General features: G+C 38.5%; 1 long non-coding RNA gene across 1 annotated transcript in view; it reads left to right on the forward strand.

Moving 5' to 3' along the window:
• The window catches only part of LOC141350226 (uncharacterized), a 38,035-nt gene extending 23,187 nt beyond the window's left edge, over nt 1-14,848 (forward strand). The window contains exon 3 of the long non-coding RNA XR_012358233.1: nt 14,721-14,848. This is a non-coding gene — a long non-coding RNA (uncharacterized lncRNA). The remainder of the gene's footprint in view (nt 1-14,720) is intronic.
• Nucleotides 14,849-18,800: the final 3,952 nt, after the last annotated feature.

The raw sequence follows: 18,800 nt of genomic DNA on the forward strand, positions 1-18,800 counted from the left end.
ATTGTCGCTTGGGATTGGGGTTAGAATCACATTCTGTTACATTTTTAGACATCCTAACCCAAACCCCAACTCCAGGCGAAAATAAAAATAAAGGTGGAAGAAAAACATGTAGAAACCGATACATAACAGTACATCCTAACCCAAACCCCAAATCTAACCCTAACCCCAAGCAAAAATGATTTAAAAATAGGAAAAAAAGATAAAACAATACATAAAATGACACGGACACAAAAAACTATTTATAGAAATTTGTGCTGAGTGGGACGAAAAGGCATTCGTGCTCAAGGCATGAAAAAAAAGCTAAATTTTGTGCCATGGACACAAATAAATTAATAAAAATTTTCGTGACCATAACACAACTTTCCATGAGATCCACTGTAAAAAATGTAAATCTACGTTGCACTTAAATTTGTACGTTTAATCAACTTGAACTTCATTTCAACTTTCTTGATAAGTAAGGAATTGCTTTAAATTAAAAAATAAATAAAGTTGAATTAGCATTTATTTTTTATCATTTATAGCAACTCCTCACTAATCAAGAAAGTTGAAATGAATTGTAAATTCAAGTTGATTAAACTTACAAATTTAAGTGCAACAAGGAATTTTTACAGTGCATTGGCTTTTCAGACTAAAACATTTTTAAAATTTCCGATTGCTTTATGTTTGATTATGATGAGACACTTGTGTGAAAAAGTTGCAAAAATGTGTAGTTCTGAGAAACGGTTTAACATAATTTGTTCATGTAGCTCCAATGGTTGTGTTAGCAACCCACAGGTTATGCACTAAAAGCCCTAATGATGTTACTCAAAAAGTCAAGCAATCATGACAAACTTTGCATTTTGGATCCATAACTTAACTATCATTGTTCATCTAACTTATTAACTTCCAAAGACCATAAACTTAAAAATTCAAGTGTAATTAACTTAAAATGATTAGTTGAAAATTATGTAAGAAATAAGCCCTTGCGCCTGAACATTTTGAATGATTTTATTTGGTCAAAGAATAAAAACTGATTGGACACATAAAGAGTTGTTTATACAATAAAAGTATTTGCAGCCTTAAATTTTTTTGTTTAATCAACTCAGATTTACATGTTATTTCAACTTACTATTATTTATCGTAATTAGAGTTGTTATAACTTATAAAATGAAGTTGACATATTTCAATTGTATTTCATAAGTTGAAGCAACTCATCACTTGTCAAGATAAATAATAAAATGACTTCTAAATCTGAGTTGATTAAACAAAATAATTAAAAAAAAATTCAACAGTGTGCTTCTGTGTAAAATGAAGTTCATTCATTTATTGAGAGTCAGTTCTGAATACCTTTCATTACACCTTGTTATATAAAGTTAAATGACAATTTAAGTTCAGTCTTTGTTGCCACCAAGTTAACTAAGTGAACTTGAAATTATACAATTAAAAAAATGTATACAATTTATATTATAATTTATTAATTATATATAATTGATATATAATGAGATTGAGTTTACTCAATCAAATGAGTTCAGTCAACTTATTAGGATTTTCAGTGTGGGTTTCATCTCCAGATAACACAATTACTGATTAAAAATAAATAAGAAAGACTCAATGCACGTTAAATGCTTTAAATAAAAGTGTCTGCCACATGCACAAATGTAAATCATTTTAGCACATAAATGTGTATGTGAAATAATGACTAAGGTCCACAGTAAACAATGAAGTTTATATTTTATCTCGGGTCTAATCTCTGAATTTTATTCGAGGGCTTTGTGTCAGGGTTTGTTCTCACACCCTTATTCTGTTCCCTCCTTAATACCTCTTTAGTTTAAACAGGTGCTGCAAATACCTGCAGGCCTTGTGTGCCCTTAGGAACAGCATTAAACAGCCACTCACTGTCACACCACAATGTTGTGTGTTACAATGCAAATGCACAGGTATTTCCACCTGAAGGAACGCTTCTGTCTCTTTATCTGTGATATGTAGATCTGTGGTAATATTTTATCATGATCACTTATTGACCAATCAGCATCCAGGCCAGAAAGATATTTTATGGTTTGATTTCAAAGTCACCGTCTTACTCTGTTCTCCCACCAAACATTTCACCTGAATATCCTTCATGCCCAACAATCTTCTCAGACTCCCCACCAACCTCGTTTAGTCTGAATCCGGTGACGTGATTTGTCCTGGAATGCTTTTCCCAGCCCCGGGCATTTCCTGTGAGATGTGTCACAATGGCATTACCTCATATCAATCCAATGTCACATTTAACCAATTTCAGTTAGCTCACCCTTTGCATCTGTTTATAAATGTACGAACTTAAAAGCCACATTAAAGAGTGAAGCAGTTTTAGTCCATAAACGTGTAAAATCCACACATAAAATGACAAAATGAGCAATAGCGTTAGATTTACAGCCTGAGTCAAGCATTTAACAGCCATGGCGTGCATGAGTCAGACACCGAGACCCCCGTGTGAAACTCTTTAACACGGTGTCAACATGCTTTAACTCGATGCTTTTGTCATTACAAATCCACCATAAAATTCACTTAGGTATGGCCAATCTGTCTGTGTGTAAAGACATGCCGGCTCTGTAAAAAGGTCACAACACGTCGGCAGTCACAAAAAAAGATATGCAACCCTTATCCGTGCTCCCTTCATCCGTGTAACAGTCCTTATGTTAAGAATTTCACACTTTATTTAACGTGCCTCTCTGTATCAGCGTCAGTGCCGTGTGCTGGTTAAAGAGGATCTGGCAACACGATATTCTCCTGATAAAAAGGAAAGCTCTTGTACTGTATGTAGAGTGGATTTCAGACTGGATTTGGAGGTTTTGGCAGTAATTTCTCCCTCTGTGTAAAAGTGTGTGTAGTGTGGTGATGTTTGAGCTCTCTGATCACTGGAGGTCGTCCTCATCTGGGCTCTGACATCCATCCCTCTGCCAACCTCTTTATAACGACCCAGTTTCATCGCATCACATAAAACAAAGCCGCCTGCGATTCCTCACGGATTACTCCGGAATACCTGCCGAGAACTTTTCTTGCGGATGGATGAGAGGGAAAGAACTAGATATAGAAAGAGGAAGATTTATAAGAGATGTGTGTGTGTGTGTGTGTGTGTGTCAGGGTACCTGTGGAAGGTTTGTGGGGTTTAAGTGATTTCTATGTGATGCTACAGAGCTCACATTGATCAAACATCAGTCCTGCTATCAGCACACATCTGTTATTGATTCACATCCATCTAACACTGCAGACCCATCAGGGCTGAGATGAGGAGAAAAAGATCAGTGGTAAAGATTTATAATAAAAAGACTTTACATTGTTTGCTTGTGTAAGTGTGGTTGCCAGAGCCTTGCTAAGACGATATTGTGGTTGCTCTAAGTCAAAAGAGCCCACCTCCAAGTCTGTATAATATTCATGTCTCCAGACATTACTAAAGTTTAACACATAGGATCAGGGTTTATTGAAATGCTACATTAAAAAAAATGAACAAGGGTTATCATGAAATTTCAGCTTTGCTGTCTTAAAAATAAAGATGCTTATGGGTTCTTCACAACAATACAATAAGAGCCATTTAGTGACAGGTTCTTATAGAAGAAATATTTCATAAATACTTTAATCTGAAGAACCTTTTTTCACTACAAATAACCTTTTGGGAAACCAACCCTATTCAATGACAATTCTTACTTTTTTTGCATTTTACAAGGTGGTTAATTCGTATTAATCCTTTTCTTACGACCACATTTTTGTACGATTTGCTTTTGCCCCTGATGTTGGGCTTAGGGAAGGGGTTTTGTTATTGTTTTTTTATTGATTCATTTCGTACGAATTCATAGGAATTAGCCAACTTCTTTTTCTCATTTTCCGTTTTTATTGTATTTTATGTGTTATGTGCTGATGTATTGTTGTATTGTGAAGCCGAAGACAAATTTCCACTACATGGACAATAAAGTAAAGTAAAGTAAAGTAAAACTGTTATAAAGGTAGGAAAAATCAAATGCAACCTACTATTTTAGGTTTTGACTTGTGATAAGTTGACATAACTTATATAAACAAGTTGAATTATTAGGGCCCGAGCACCGAGGAGCAGGCCAGAATGGCCTGCACCGAGGAGCAGGCCAGAATGGCCTGCACCGAAAGGTGCGAAGCCCTATTGTTTTTGCTCAGATTATTATTTTTTTTATTATTATTAGGGCCCGAGCACCGAGGAGCAGGCCAGAATGGCCTGCACCGAAAGGTGCGAAGCCCTATTGTTTTTGCTCGGATTATTATTAGGGCCCGAGCACCGAGGAGCAGGCCAGAATGGCCTGCACCGAAGGTGCGAAGCCCTATTGTTTTTGCTCGGATTATTATTAGGGCCCGAGCACCGAGGAGCAGGCCAGAATGGCCTGCACCGAAGGTGCGAAGCCCTATTGTTTTTGCTCGAATTTATTATTTTTTTTTTTATTTTTATTTTTTTTTTTATTATTTTTATTTTTTTTAACACTTTTGGACTTTTTGGGGGCCTTAACATACTCGAAAACTCTTGAAATTTGGCACAGACGTTAGAGTCGTCCGTCATTGCGAACAGACAAAGGCTGGAACACGGGCGTGGCACAGGGGCTCTGTAGCGCCCCCTGTAATGCAAAAAAAACATTGATGCACAGATCGGGGGAAAATGTACGCACATGTACGAGACTTGGTACGCTTATAGATCTCATCGACCCGAACAACTTTCGCCCTCTAACATTTAAGCTCCGCCCAACAGGAAGTCGGCTATTTTGGATTGTTTAAAAAATGCATGCGGTGAACTTTTATATACTCCTCCCAGGGGATTCATTGGATTGACACCAAACGTGGTGAACATGATGTCGAGACATTGGACTTGCTAAATTGCGAAGGGATTTTTGATATCTCGAACGGTTTTGACATGGCGAGGCGACAAAGTCATGGCGAAATCAGAGAAACAGGAAGTGTCTAATATCTAAGGCAAAAAATGTCTTATTGTAATGACACGCGGGGTGTTTGTTCGTCTGAAGATTCTGATCGCATCGATGTGCCCATTGTGACTCCCGGGCATATTTCACCACCAGGCGCCAGGAAGTGTGTCAGTCACAAAGCTGGATTTTTTTGACAGTTCCATGCAATGTTCTTTTAAATACTCCTTCTAGAATATTCATGAGATTGACACCAGAAGTGGTTAACATGATGCTGAGACATTGTAGATGATAAATTGCGAAGGGATTTTTGATATCTCGAATGCTGTTCCCATGGCAACGCGTCAAACTTTACTTTCATTTTAAAGGCTTATTTAAGCCTTTCAGTTGACGCCGATGTTCCTTTAAATACTCCTTCTAGGATATTCATGCGATTAACACCAGAAGTGGTCAACATGATGCCGAGACATTGTAGATGATAAATTGTGAAGGGATTTTTGATATCTCAAACGCTGTTCTCATGGCAACCTGTCAAACTTTACTTTCATTTTTACACATATTTAAGGCTGACAGTTATATGCTGTGAACCTTTAAATACTCCTCGTATGGGATTCATGCGATTGACACCAGAAGTGGTCAACATGATGCCGAGACATTGTAGATGATAAATTGCGAAGGAATTTTTGACATCTCGAACGCTGTTCCCATGGCAACGTGTCAAACTTTACTTTCATTTCAGGCTTATTTAAGGCTCTTGGCGTACTTAGATTAACTTTAAATTTGGCTCACACATCAGATTTGTCGGCTGTTAAGTGTGCACAAAAAGGTCAGACATAGGCGTGTCTCTTAAGTGGCTCACTAGCGCCCCGTATGTCTAAAATGTGGGGTTTCTTTTACCTACAGTCCCTAAAAGGGTTAGTAACAACATAAAATAGTCCACCGATATTTACCCACTTGATGCACCTGCCCACCGTGCATCGTTTTCTCGGAGGCACCGTGTCGCGGTAAAAAAACGTGCGAGGGCCCGCCATTGCTGCTTGCAGCTATATTTTTTATTATTATTTTTTTTTTTTTTTTTTTTTTTTACGTTTCGGGGCAATTTGGGAGCCTTAACATACTCAAAAACTCTTGAAATTTTGCACAGACGTCAGAGTCGTCGGCCATCAGGTCCGGGCAAAGGCCGGACCACGGGCGTGGCAAGGGAGCTCTGTAGCGCCCCCTGTAATTCAAAAACAAACATTGGGGCACAGATCGGGCAAAAATTTATCCACATGTACGAGAGTTGGTACACATATAGAACTCATCGACCCGAACAACTTTCGCACTTAAACCTATTAGCTCCGCCCAACAGGAAGTCGGCCATTTTTGATTGTTTCAAAAACTCATGTGATGAACTTTTAAATACTCCTCCTAGGGGATTTATGCGATTGACACCAAACACGGTGAACATGATGTCGAGACATTGTACTTGCTAAATTGCGAAGGGATTTTTGATATCTCGAACGGTTCTGCCATGGCGAAGCGACAAAATCATGGCGAAATCAGAGAAACAGGAAGTGTCTAATATCTAAGGCAAAAAATGTCTTATTGTAATGATACGCAGGACTTTTGTTCGTCTGAAGATTCCTAACGCATCGATGTGCCTATTGTGAGTCTCAGGTATAGCGCCACCACCAGGCGCCAGGAAGTGTGTCAGTCACAAAGGTAGATTTTTTTGACAGTTCCATGCAAAGTTCTTTTAAATACTCCTCCTAGGATTTTCATGCGATTGACACCAAAAGTGGTCAACATGATGTTGAGGCATTGTAGATGATAAATTGCGAAGGGATTTTTGATATCTCAAATGCTGCTCCCATGGTAATACGTCAAACTTTACTTTCATTTTCAGGCATATTTAAGCACTTGGCATGCACTTTGGGTGCCTTAACAGGCTCGAAAACACCGGGAATTTGGCACAGACCTCAAAGTCGTCGGCCATTAGGACCGGGCAAATGCTGGAACACGGGCGTGGCAGTAGGGCTCTGTAGCGCCCCCTGTAATGCAAAAAATTTTATTGGTGCACAAATCAGGCAAACATGTACGCACATGTACGAGAGTTGGTACGTATATAGATCCCATCGACCCGAACAACTTTCACAATCAAACCTATTAGCTCCGCCCAACAGGAAGTCGGCCATTTTGGATGGTTTCAAAAATGCATACGGTGAACTTTTGAATACTTCTTCTAGGGAATTCATGGGATTGACACCAAACGTGGTGATCATGATGCCGAGACACTGTACTTGCTAAATTGCGAAGGGATTTTTGATATCTCGAACGGTTCTGCCATGGCGAGGCGACAAATTCATGGCGAAATCAGAGAAACAGGAAGTGTGTAATATCTAAGGTAAAAAATGTCTTATTGTGATGACACACCGGGTGTTTGTTCGTCTGAAGATTCTGAATGCATCGATGTGCCTATTGTGAGTCTCGGGTATAGCGCCACCACCAGGCGCCAGGAAGTGTTGCAGTCACAAAGGTTGATTTTTTTGACAGTTCCATGTGATGTTCTTTTAAATACTACTCCTAGAATGTTAATGCGATTGACACCAAAAGTGGTCAACATGATGCTGCGACATTGTAGATGCCAAATTGCGAAGAAATTTTTGACATCTCGAACGCTGTTGCCATGGCAACGCTTTAAACTTTCTTTAATTTCAGGCATATTTAAGGCTGGTGGCATGCGTAAATTAACTTTAAATTTGGCACACACATCAGAGTTGTCGGCTGTAAAGTGTTGACAAAAAGGTCAGATAAAGGCGTGTCTATTTAGTGGCTCACTAGCGCCCCCGTTTGTTTAAATATGGGGTTTCTTTTACCTACAGTCCCCAAATGGGTCAGTAACAACATAAAATAGTCCACTGATATTTACCCACTTGATGCACTTGCCCACCGTGCATCGTTTTCTCGGAGGCACCGTGTAGCGGAAAATAAACGTGCGAGGGCCCGCCATTGCTGCTTGCAGCTATATTTATTATTATTTTTTTTTAACACTTTTGGCCACTTTGGGTGCCTAAATATACTCGAAAACTCTTGAAATTTGGCACAGACGTCGGAGTCGTCGGCCATCAGGTCTGGGCAAAGGCTGGAACACAGGCGTGGCAGGGGGGCTCTGTAGCGCCCCCTGTAATGCAAAAACAAACATTGGGAGACAGATCGGGCAAAAATGTTTGCACATGCACGAAAGTTGGTACGCATATAGATCTCATCGACCCGAACAACTTTCACACCCTAACCTTTTAGCTCCGCCCAACAGGAAGTCGGCCATTTTGGATTGTTTAAAAAATGCATGCGGTGAACTTTTGAATACTCCTCCGAGGGAATACATGGGATTGACACCAAACGTGGTGATCATGATGTCGAGACATGGGACTTGCTAAATTGCGAAGGGATTTTTGATATCTCGAACGGTTCTGCCATGGCGACGCGACAAAATCATGGCGAAATCAGAGAAACAGGAAGTGTCTAATATCTAAGGCAAAAAATGTCTTATTGTGAAGACACACGGGGTGTTTGTTCATCTGAAGATTCCGATCGCATTGATGTGCCTATTGTGACTCCCTGGTATAGCGCCACCACCAGGCGCCAGGAAGTGTGACAGTCACAAAGCTGGATTTTTTTGACAGTTGCATGCGATGTTCTTTTAAATACTCCTTCTAGAATATTCATGTGATTGACACCAAAAGTGGTCAACATGATGTTGAGACATTGTAGATGATAAATTGTGAAGGGATTTTTGATATCTCGAACGCTGTTCCCATGGCAACGTGTCAAACTTTACTTTCATTTTTACACATATTTAAGACTGACAGTTACATGCTGTGAACTTTTGAATACTCCTCGCATGGGATTCATGCGATTGACACCAAAAGTGGTCAACATGATGCTGAGACATTGTAGATGCTAAATTGTGAAGGAATTTTTGACATCTCGAACGCTGTTCCCATGGCAACGTGTCAAACTTTACTTTTATTTCAGGCATATTTAAGGCTCTTGGCGTGCTTAGATTAACTTTAAATTTGGCACACACACCAGAGTTGTCGGCTGTTAAGTGTTAACAAAAAGGTCAGATAAAGGCGTGTCTATTTAGTGTCTCACTAGCGCCCCCGTTTGTCTAAAATGTGGGGTTTCTTTTACCTACAGTACCTAAATGGATCAGTAGCAACATGAAATAGTCCACTGATATTTACCCACTTGATGCACATGCCCACCGTGCATCGTTTTCTCGGAGGCACCGTGTAGCGGTAAAAAAACGTGCGAGGGCCCGCCATCGCTGCTTGCAGCTATATTTTTTTTTGTTTTTGTTTTTTTCGGCACTTGTGCTAATTTGGGGGCCTTGACGTGCTCGGGAGGTCTTGAGGTTTGGCACACACGTCGGAGTCGCGTGCCACTAGGCTCATGCAGGGGCTGGGATACGGGCGTGGCAAGGGAGCTCTGTAGCGCCCCCTGTAATTCAAAAACAAACATTGGGGCACAGATCGGGCAAAAATGTACGCACATGTACGAGAGTTGGTACACATATAGATCTCATCGACCCGAACAACTTTCGCCCTCTAACATTTAAGCTCCGCCCAACAGGAAGTCGGCTATTTCGGAATGTTTTAAAAAATGCATGCGGTGAACTTTTGAATACTCCTTCTAGGGGATTCATGGGATTGACACCAAACGTGGTGATCATGATGTCGAGACATTGTACTTGCTAAATTGCGAAGGGATTTTTGATATCTCGAACGGTTCTGCCATGGCGAAGCGACAAAGTCATGGCGAAATCAGAGAAACAGGAAGTGTCTAATATCTAAGGCAAAAAATGTCTTATTGTGATGACACGCGGGGCGTTTGTTCGTCTGAAGATTACGATCGCATTGATGTGCCTATTGTGAGTCTCGGGTATAGCGCCACCACCAGGCGCCAGGAAGTGTGTCAGTCACAAAGGTGGATTTTTTTGACAGTTCCATCCGATGTTCTTTTAAATACTCCTTCTAGGATATTCATTCGATTGAAACCAAAAGTGGTCAACATGATGCTGAGACATTGTAGATGATAAATTGCGAAGGGATTTTTGATATCTCGAATGCTGTTCCCATGGCAACCTGTCAAACTTTACTTTCATTTTAAAGGCATATTGAAGCCTTTCAGTTCCATGCAGTGAACTTTTAAATACTCCTTCTAGAATATTCATTCGATTGACACCAAAAGTGGTCAACATGATGCTGAGACATTGTAGATGATAAATTGCGAAGGGATTTTTGATATCTCGAACGCTGTTCCCATGGCAACGCGTCAAACTTTACTTTTATTTAAGACTTTTTTAAGGCTCTTGGCGTGTTTGGATTAACTTTAAATTTGGCACACACATCAGAGTTGTTGGCAGTTAAGTGTTGACAAAAAGGTCAGATAAAGGCGTGTCTATTTAGTGGCTGACTAGCCCCCCCCCCTGTTTGTCTAAAATGTGGGGTTTCTTTTACCAAACAGTCCCCAAATGGGTCAGTAACAACATTAAATAGCCCACTGATATTTACCCACTTGAGGCCCTTGCCCACCGTGCATCGTTTTCTCGGAAGCACCGTGTAGCGGAAAAATAACGTGCGAGGGCCCGCCATCGCTGCTTGCAGCTATATTTTAACTTAATTTTTTAAGTTAAAGTAACATAAAAATATATGTTCCTTTGACAAAATGTTTTATGAATTCGCATGAGTACAGGCAGGTGAAACAGAAAGATACTGTGGATGTTAAAGGTTCCTTCTGGAATGAATAGGCCCAAAAAAACGGTTCTTCCACGACTTGGCATCGTGAAGCTTAAAGAGTGTAGCAAACATAGTTAATGTAGTTAATGACAAATTTTTCAATACAAAAAATTTCATTTCTGTTTCGACCGAGGGGCAACCTTCCGATCTCTCTGATGAAGCCAATACTGAAGTGACTTAAACTGTAACGGGCTTGAATACTTTTAGGGGGTGATCTGTCGAGACGGTGGGCGAGTCTCTCTGCTGTCATTTAAACGCGATCTGGAGTAATTATGAGTTTAAATGGACGCAAACTAATATTATGTCGGAGTGCACTGCTTGTTTAGCAAGTAAACATGCTGCACAGTGTTTTGTACATGTATATGTTAAAGCTTTCTCTGAATTTTCAGCGCAATTGATGAAATAAGATCGCTCAACTTTCACACGCTTTCAAAATGACACTGCGGAGATCAGCCGCTTAGTTTTATCAATGAAAGGCTAAATAGCGCTGTTCACAGTGTGTTTGCGCCAGAAAAGACGTAAAACATTGTTTTCAGTACCTCAGATTAAATAAATGGGCAGAGAGAAGGTAGTCGTGTGTGGCTGTTCGAACACATTCAACCACATGTGCGTTTACACTACAAAAGCAATCCGATCGAAAGGGGTTTCGACTACCTTTGAATGTGGTTGAAAGTGGTCGAAAGTGGACGAGCTCAAAACGTTTTCAAAAAGTGACGGGTTAACTGCCACTGCTGTCACAAGAGTCGAGCTAGGCAGGTGTGGTTTCAGCAACCAGACAACTTAGCTTCACCCACGTCCGGCCTCTTTACCCCGGTTGTCCGCAAGTGATGCACAAGATGGCGACGGCAGACCCCGCCAACTATTGGCTTCAAAAACTCTTCATAAACCTATGGGCCGGACACTACGTCCATATTTTTTACAGTCTATGGTTTCAACTGATAAATAGTGCTCAGGTCTGTACACAAACAAAATATCCTAAAGCATAAATGTTCTTCAGTGGTTCTTCAACATAATATTCCGTGAACTGCAGAGAACTTTCTTCAAATCAAGAACCATTGTTGCTGTTTTGAATAGGCCAGATTTAGAGATTTTTATATTTCATTAAGGGACGGTTTCCTGGACTTGCTTTAAAAATTAATCCAGGACTAGGCCTAGTTATATTAAGACATTTACATATATTTTTTACAAACAAACCTTACAAAAAAGAATATTGGTGTGCATTTTGACACAAAACAATGGCACTGATATATGTCAGTGCGAGATGTTTTAAAATTTATGCAGCCTAAACATACATTTTAATCTGGTACTAGGATAAGACCTGTCTGGGAAACAGATCAGCATGTTTTCTGTAAAAAAAAAGTTATGTGGGAAATGTTCGGTCAGTAATGATCCACTTAATGTGCTTCTGCACAGCAAAAATCCCCATGTTTACCATATTGATGCACTTCATAAAAACATGCAAGTTAACAACTAAAGAAACGATCGCTTTTATGTTAAAAACCAAAACTAGAAAATACATCCATCTCAATAAATTCATGTTTTGTAAATCCGACTTTCTAATAAAAATCAATTTATATGCATACCCGTTGGAACGACGCTCAGAAGGATGAATAAAACAAATTGCGTTCTCGCGACGCATCAATTTGACTTGCGGCTGTCTGTGATGAGCGACCCAGCTCAACAGCACACACACACGGCCGCAGAACTGTTGAACGCTTTTAATTACGTGTGTAATAAGATCAGGGTCAACATATTTCATGCCAGGAAAATGATGTGTATTTAATGGCTCTCATATATTACCCTCCCTGTGTAACATCACTGACGGAGTGCCTGTAAGTTTAACCGCTATTAATCAGCATCAGGGTTTGTCTAGTTAGAGAGGAACAGATGAGCCTGCGATGTTCTCGCTGTGAATCTTGATGCCGAGAGCCGGCTGATAGATAACATTCACCTCAATGCTGCCTAATAACGCATGTTAGAGGGCTTAACAGAGCAGCGTTACAGAGTGCCGTTTTTACAGTGCAAGATGTATTGGGTTAATATAGCTACTCACTGGTGCTTACCTGACTAAGTACCTTTCATTCAGGAGCAAGGCTGCTCATAATCAGTTACGCGCCGGGCTCTGTTTGGCCTAATGAGCTGATGTTCCTCTTGTGTTGTTCAAGTGAACACGAAACACCGTTCGCCGTAACCCATTTGACTTTCGGAAGATAACGTACAGAGGAGACCACAAGTCTGAGACTAATCTTGCAACATCTAGTTTTGAACTTTATCATTGAATGTGTAAAATGCATAAGACATAGAGGGGTGGTTTCCCGGACAGAGATTAGTTTAAGCCAAGACTAGGTCTTAGTTTAATTAGGAAATATAACTAGTTTTAACAAACATGCTGTCAGGATCCTGCCTGAATCTTGTTTTGTATTATATCTAGTGTTGTTGGCAGGGTTCTGACAGTACAATGTTTTGTGTGGGAAATGCGTGTCCTCAGTATTAGGGGCTGCCCACACGGAGACGTATATCACTGTATACGTATAAATTTGTTATCGTATTGCCGTTTCGTCCACATGGATCCGGCGTTTTGAGAGAGTGAAACCGCTATTTTTTGAAACCAGGTCCTAAAGTGGATAAATCTGAAATCGACACCCTTGCGGTTTCATGTGTACAGCCAATCCGTATATTTTGTAAAGCGAAAACGTCATCACATCACGTGTCAGAAGCGTCACACGTAACAGCAACAACAATAACGGCGGACTACGTGATTGTGTTCGTGCTACAGAAGCTACTAAAGCCTACTAGCTTTATTACAGCAAAATCTATTGCTTCTATGCAATTGTGGTGACCAACAAGCGATAATGGACAACAACATACGTTGGTTATGCGCATGCTCAAAATAAACTTCATTAAAGGAGGTTTACTGAATATTTTAGGATATTGACAGCTTTTTTAAGTATTTTACCTTTATTAAGAAAGGATAGTGAAGCTTTTTTAGTAGTGGAGAGTTTTGCATTCACTTAGAGGGTTTTGGGGCTAAAGACAATTTTATTAAATACCAATGAAATGACTAAAGTGACATGATTTGTGAGTACTAAAACTAAACATACGAGCCTGATAAAAATGCTCATTTTACAAGAAAATATGTCAGATCTGAACTCTTCATTTGTACACCCTAACAAATGCTGGCTTATTTTTTAACCCAAAGTTGGGTCAAAAAGAGACAAACCCAAATTACATGGATAGTTCAACCAAAATTTAAAAAATAATCTGTCATCATTTACTTGATTTTGTATTAAAAAGTAACACAAGTTGTGTTAAAAATAACACAAAATGTGTTGTTTACTGGTCATATATTTTGTTTACTACACTTACATGTATGTCTACAGTGTTAATTTACACTAATGCACACACTTGCAGATTTGCAATTGAGTAATTATTGTGTACTTTTGTGTTTTTTGTCTTTATTTTTTTTGTAGAGAATTCACAGTGTAAGACTTTAATTGTACAGCGAGTGTTTCCTGTACATATGACAATTAACTCTTGAATGTCAATCTTGAATATCAGTGTGCCCAGATATACCAAACTATTAAAATTCACGTACATTTTTAATTCAACATTTCACTCAAAAACATGTTTATTTTGTACCAAAACATTGTATTCAAAAGAATACATGTCTTTAGTCAGCAGAAATGTGTTTCAGAAGTGTAAGCAGTTTGATGAAGATTATAAAGACAGACATTTTATGTTTTTATTGGGGGGGGGGCATTAAGAAAAAATATTTTTTTACAAAACAATGCTTATTCAAAAGCTATAAAAGAAAGAAATGTGTAACTTATTTGTCCTAAAAACCTCTTCTACTATAACTTACATCATTTAAATCTCTCTTATTAAAGATTATGACCTGTTCCTGCCATTGCCAAGTCAAAAGATGTCAAGAGTTCAACAAGTCGCAGACATCATTACAAACTCTTTTCTTCTATTTGGGAACATTCACTGGAACAAACACAAAGCCAAATATCTGTATCGATGCAAATCCTTCTCATGTTTTCAGATTTGAATGGTCTGAGTGGATCTGAGACGGGGGTGAAGAGGAACAGACCCCTCCTGCGCGGAGCCACACGCGGCCGCTTGAAAAGCCACATCAATTTCAGCACAGACAAGCGCCGTCACACAGATTAGGCAGCCACAATGCAACGGGGTCTTATCTCCACCCACAGGAGGAGGGCAGCCTGATCTGCGCAGGATGGAAACATTCTCACCGCGTAATGGACAAAATCAATTGTTGCCCTCCGCAATCAATGCGGCCCCTCGCTCTCTGCTCCGAGAATCCCGGTGTAATTGAAGTTCTCCGCGGTCTGGGATGGTGGCTTGACCCGGGTGGAGGCCGGTGATATCTGGTCAGGTGTCTGTGGCTTGGAACACCACCAGCAGGTAGAGAGAATAAGACTCACCTGGATGATTCTCATATATAGACACACCTGGTTAAACAAAACCATTTTAGTCTTATTTAAGAGTAATAGTGATGAATTAACACATATAAAAGGTGATGGGTTGTTTTTAACTTTGTAAATATTGGACAGGACACACTACTTGAGTTAAAAATGACCCAATTTGCTGGGTTGTTTCAACCAATGGTTAAGTAACAAGAATCCAACAACTGCATGTGTTAAAACATGAGAGAATCGACTAAAAACCCATCTCTTCCGCCATTACCTCACTTCCTAATATAGGACGTACTATCTTTCTCTATTTTTTCCTTTTCTTTCTTAAAAAAAGAAAATTACTAACCAACTCTTGGCTATGTATACTGTGTTGGACTTGATGAGACTATTTCCAGTGCACTTATGTATTGCTGTTCTTGTGTTGTTATAATTACTTCTATTGTTTACCTTATTTGTAAGTCGCTTTGGAGAAAAGCGTCAGCTAAATGACTAAATGTAATGTAAATGTAGAGTAACCTTTTAATGATTAATTAGTATGGCTGGGAAAAGATTAATCGCGATTAATCGAATACAAAATAAAAGAGATTTTTGGCATAATATATGAGTGTGTGCTTTATATATACGGTTTTATCAGACGCACGTGATACACATCTGGATCCCAACTTTACTTCCGGATTCATTTTTTTAATGGTCTGACTAGTTGCTAAACTGATCTCTTGAACAAATGCCTCATCGAAAATAACAAATGATTTGGTTTCCTATGTAAACTATGTGTTGTTGTTTACTTGTTATATAAATAAACTACATTTAAAGTACTTTGTTGTTATTTTTTCTTAGCGGAGTTTACCGGAAGTTACGTGCGGACCGCGACAGCCGCTTGTTTATGGTGTTACTGCTGAAACCGTCTATATATATATATATATATATATATATATATATATATATATATATATAATATATATATATATATATATATATATATTTTTTTTATATTTTTATATATTCTACATTATATATCAATTCAAATATATATATATATATAAACTGATATGAATATATGTATTTGTGTGTGGTTAAATATACACAATAATTACACACAGTACACACACACACACATATATTATGCAAAAATAACTTATTTTGTATGCGATTAACCGTGATTAATCTTTTCACAGCCGTATTAATTAGTCTTATTAATTATTTATGCTTGAGGTATGTGTTTATTTAGCTAAAAGCACTTTTACGTGTCACTTTTTATTTTATTTATTATTCATGAAAGTTACATTTTAAATGTCTTATAAATTAATACATTTTTTAAATGGCATTTCATCTATTATTATCTTTTTTTTATGAAAAATTCAACATAAAAATATAGATGTTTACATTTATTAAATTAGGCCTACAATAATGTTCCTAAAATATAAAGCAAAATACCCCATATACCCTCTCCCTATTTTTTCCAACTATTTTTAAAAGTTATTGTATTTGTTAACCAATCAGACAACAGCATGTTTAAGACAAAATATGAAATAAATACATGGTAAAAAAAATAAAAATTATTTTATTGACCATTTTTCCAGACCAGTTGAAAAAAAATTCGCTCATCAAGCAATCAATCAATCTATTTAACCTTTAACCTAATATCTTTAATATTGACTCAGTAAGGTCAAAGATTGAAATCAATGTGAAATCAATGAATGAAATCAAACTTTTGACCTGAATTTTATAGAGAGGATCACAAATAGGCATATCTGTTTTTGTATATTGGGGTATATTACATTTTAGCTATATGATTAGCATTAGCAAGATTAAACAAAAATAATACAATTTTTTTTTAAAACAAATTCCAACACAGAATGTTAATTCACAAATGCACAAGTGACGGCAGTTTAGTAAATCATGCACGTACAGTATGTCCACTGACATTATTATACTAGCAGACTAAAAATAAACGTGTTTTACTGAAGAATTGTACGTTTATATGAATAAGGCCTGGTTTCACAGACAGGGCTTAGATTAAGTCAGAAGTCTTAGTTAAATTAAGACATGTAGGTAGCTTTTATAAATACCCCTAAAAAAAATATCTGTGAATCTTGAGACAAACAATGACACTGATATATTTTCAAATATGTTTGTGCACATGGTTTTTCATTTAAATATAAAAAAGTTGTAGTCTGGGAGTGAGCTTAAGTCTTGTCTGTGACACCGGGCCTACAAGTGTATTTAGCTGAAGATGCAGTCAGGAATACAATCCAGTCCTGCTGCAGCAAAGACAAAGCACATTACCTGACTCAGAGACTGATTAAATATATTAAAATAAGAGCAGGATTTCAACTGTGTTATTGCCCTGCGAGCGAGTTTGATTAATTAGCATATTTGCTTTCTCATTTAGAGGCATTGAGAATTCCTCCTGAACATCATTTTCCATGCGCCCAAAATCCGCTGTCACAATGTCTTTTCTCCGCCGAGAATTTCACAGTGCGAGAACAATGAACCCGAAATGTCTAAGTTATAATTATACCTAAGATGACAGATGACAGTTAAAAACTTAATTTAGAATAAAAATCTCTTTTGACTGAGTTGTGCGGGAGAGAGAGAGAGAGAGAGAGAGAGAGAGAGAGAGAGAGAGAGAGAGAGAGAGAGATCTCCTTTAGAATGGTAATTACTCTGCCATTTATTATTCGATCAGCTCACGCAATTAAACGGCTGTGTGGAGGACACAGCTGATAATAAAGTGAAGGGAAAGAGAATGCTAATTAACCTCAGGGATGGCTGCTCCTCGCTCCTCACCGCTGCTGACACCCCTCCCGAACTCCTCTGTTCACCTCATCGTGGTGCCGTGACCCGGTCAGCCGGGTCCGAACTTCTACCTGGGCATCTCCTTTGTGCTTGGTCTGTAAATGCACCGTTTATTGACAGACAAGGGTATCTATTATTCAGAAGCTGTTGTATATTTATGATCACAGCCACACCTTCTGTTTCTGAATGATAGGTTTTCAAGGTCATAGCGCAAACTTGTACCGCAATTTAACAGAGTTACTGGAACTTCAATACTTCCTAAACTGTACTCAACAGGGTTTCCATACCAGTAATGTTGACATTTTCTGAAACAGTCTGGCTTGTAAGTTGGTGATGTGAGGATGCCAAGTAAAAAACAACTTTTTGAAGTTTATTCCCGTGGTCCTATAACACAGGTATGGCTCTATCCCATAAGTCTATATGATGTTTGCACCTATTTTATGTCTTACTGTATCGTTTTATGGTTGGAAGCACCTTTAATGGCCACAGCACAGACGGTTAAGCAAAGACAAGTGGCCTATAGTGAACCAAAATGTAATACTTAAGGTTAGGGGTTTGTTTTAATCACCTTAAAAGTATGAGCAAATGAGTCTATTATTTTCAATATTTATAATATTTCACAGAAAATCTTTCCCTTTTGGTTGTGCAAACTCAAAGAAACCGAAGAGTCCCCATGGTTACTTTCACGTGATTGTAAGGCCTGGTAATTTTGCTGAACTTTTGTTGTGTTTACAGAAATTAGAAAGCCATATGGACCTGGAACAATAAAAAGCCACAATTTATTTGTGGGTAAACTTTTTACGTTAACCAAGCTTCTCATGATTGGTTATCCTCAAGTCACTACTGAACCAGGCTTGAGAGGTAGCTTGTGCGTGTCACACCATCACAAG

Source organism: Misgurnus anguillicaudatus, chromosome 17, assembly GCF_027580225.2.
Source record: "Misgurnus anguillicaudatus chromosome 17, ASM2758022v2, whole genome shotgun sequence".
In the NCBI taxonomy this organism is placed as follows: Eukaryota; Metazoa; Chordata; class Actinopteri; order Cypriniformes; family Cobitidae; genus Misgurnus; species Misgurnus anguillicaudatus.